Source organism: Cyclopterus lumpus, chromosome 12, assembly GCF_009769545.1.
Source record: "Cyclopterus lumpus isolate fCycLum1 chromosome 12, fCycLum1.pri, whole genome shotgun sequence".
In the NCBI taxonomy this organism is placed as follows: Eukaryota; Metazoa; Chordata; class Actinopteri; order Perciformes; family Cyclopteridae; genus Cyclopterus; species Cyclopterus lumpus.
In genome coordinates this window covers 19,762,291-19,765,049 of record NC_046977.1, presented here as the reverse complement: position 1 = coordinate 19,765,049, position 2,759 = coordinate 19,762,291, and positions in this window count along the sequence as shown.

Below are 2,759 nucleotides of genomic sequence, written 5' to 3'. Positions count from 1 at the left end.
TTATGTACAACGACAGTTACCTCACAAGTGTACTTGTTTCACTGCCGTTAGTAATGTACATGCATTATGAGTGTCAATGAACCACTCACCTCTCCTCCAATCCTGCCATCAAACCAATATTTCCATTTTTTCACATTTAAAAATCTAAATTGCAGGTGGCCATTAAAATGTCATGCAACTTTCATGTTCCCATAAGGTGAGCCCTTTAAACACTGAGCCATTATCTTGTGTGCCCCTAGCATCGAACCTCAAACATTCGTGCTCCCAAGGGAATGAGCCCTTTTGATTGGGCCATTAATGCCACCCTCAGGACATTTCTTTAGCTCCAGTACTTTTTTTAGTTTTAGTTTATTTTCTTATTTTCAAATAGACGGTTGAAATCGGGCGCCAAACTTCCGGTTCCATAAAGTGAAACCAATATATGAACCTGCATTCTCTCTCCTGACCACCAGTGGGCGACTCTTCTGCTTGTATAGAAGTCTATGGTTCATGTGTAAAGCTGCATTCTCTCTCCTGACCACCAGTGAGCGACTCTTCTGGTTGTATAGAAGTCTATGGTTCATGTGTAAAGCTGCATTCTCTCTCCTGACCACCAGTGGGCGACTCTTCTGGTTGTATAGAAGTCTATGGTTCATGTGTAAAGCTGCATTCTCTCTCCTGACCACCAGTGAGCGACTCTTCTGGTTGTATAGAAGTCTATGGTTCATGTGTAAAGCTGCATTCTCTCTCCTGACCACCAGGGGGCGACTCTTCTGGTTGTATAGAAGTCTTTGCTTCATGTTTTAAAGCTGCATTCTCTCTACTGACCACCAGGGGGTGACTCCTCTGGTTGTATAGAAGTCTATGCTTCATGTTTTAAAGCTGCATTCTCTCTACTAACCACCAGGGGGCGACTCCTCTGGTTGTATAGAAGTCTATATAAATGACTCTACTTCTCTCTTGATTTATTCCCTCAGTAAACATTGTAAACATGAGTTTATGGTCTCAATCTCTAGTTACAAGTCTTCTTCAACACAGCATGATGTTCATTTAGTAAATGATGGTCATCTAGAGTCAACAGAGTATAAAGACGAGTGCGCTCTAGGGTGGGTCCTGGTCAGTCAAGCTTCAAAGTTGTAGACCACAATTTGGCAAATCAAATCAAAATAACACATTACTGGCAGATGACTTTAAGATTAACACTGTTTACCTCATGATGATGGAGATAGAGGCTCCAACGATTGTTGATAACGTTCCAGAGCCGGTCTCAACCGCTGGGCAGTGTTTTGGGGTGCGATAAGCCCACAGAGTCACAGATCTACAGTATTACACAAGCTTTTTGGATTGTATTTCATCTTCTCACTGGTACCTGAAGCGTCACACCAACAAAGACCTTTGTGGTTTTTAACCCTGTGCTATGTTCTGTTTGAATGCCTCTCTAGAGTTTAATATGATTCATACATTTACCCAATTACCACAATGCATAATATCCTGATCATTCAATTCAGTTTATTTTGTATAGCCCCAAATCACAAATGACGAATTTGCCTCAGAGGATCATGTGCCAGTTACTATAGGTGACATAAAGTTCATGGGTGCAAATCTGTCTGTTGGTCTGTGGGGTGTCAGGCACAGCTGGTGTTTCAGGAGGGATGGGGGGAGGGGGGGAGGGAGTAAAGGGCGGTAACAAGTCTCTAACAGGCTAAGTGATGGATGTCTGACTGCTAAGCTCCATGCTACAAAGGAGCCACTAAAGCTGCTGAAGACACTAAAACCCGTCCTGGATTCACTGGACTGCACACGTTAACGCAGCGCCAGAGGCTGATTGGCTCACACAAGGACTCTGGTGGATTTAGGCCAACATGCCTTCAGTTAAAAGAGTATCTGTGAATGTAATGACAATGTGTCATTGGATATCTGTAAACACCTTTAGCCATCTATGTTGTCTGTAAAATGCTGCTTTAGTGATCTTGTGTCTTTTTTCATCCATTATATGTTATATTGAATGTAAAAGTGATGCTACTCCATCTGACCCTTTTACCATGAAAGTGGTCATGTGGTCCAGTATGAGCTGGAGCCTATACCCAGCGCATTCTGAATGAAAGGTGGGGAACACAAAGACACAAACTACACCCACATTTACACAATCAATTGTTGAACTCATAATGTACTTCAACAATAATATTTCAGTAAGGGTGAAGGTAAAGTATATTAAGGGATTACAGGGAAACTGGGTTTAAATAATTAAGACAAGGAAAAATACCAACATTGTGTTAACTAGCCTAATTAACACACACTTTACTAAACACATACATGTTCAAAGTAGCAGAGCGTGGCTTGAGTTAGACAATCATTATATGATTGAACAGAGACATCTCTGCTGCAAAACCAAACAATTATTTTTCTAAAGATACATTTTTGCATGTAGAAAAAGTAGAAAGTGGCATCCAACAGAGCTGTAATCAGACAGGGGATGTTGTGATTGAGGTTTATGGGCAATGAAAAGACACTAACTGTGTATCTGGCCACAGATCAGTGGCTGTAATTCTGTTAGCTGTTAGTGGTTAGCGGTTAGCTGTTAGCGGTAAGCTATTAGCTGTTAGTTGATAGCTGTTAGCGGTAAGCTGTTAGTTGTTAGTGGTTAGCTGTAAGATGTTAGCTGTTAGCGGTTATCAGTTAGCTGTTAGCCAAACACAACATCAAAAACAACAAAAGTGGGCACACTGTTTGCCCCATCGACAGTCTATGGTTTCCCCCCACTGTTTCTCTGGCCGCATATT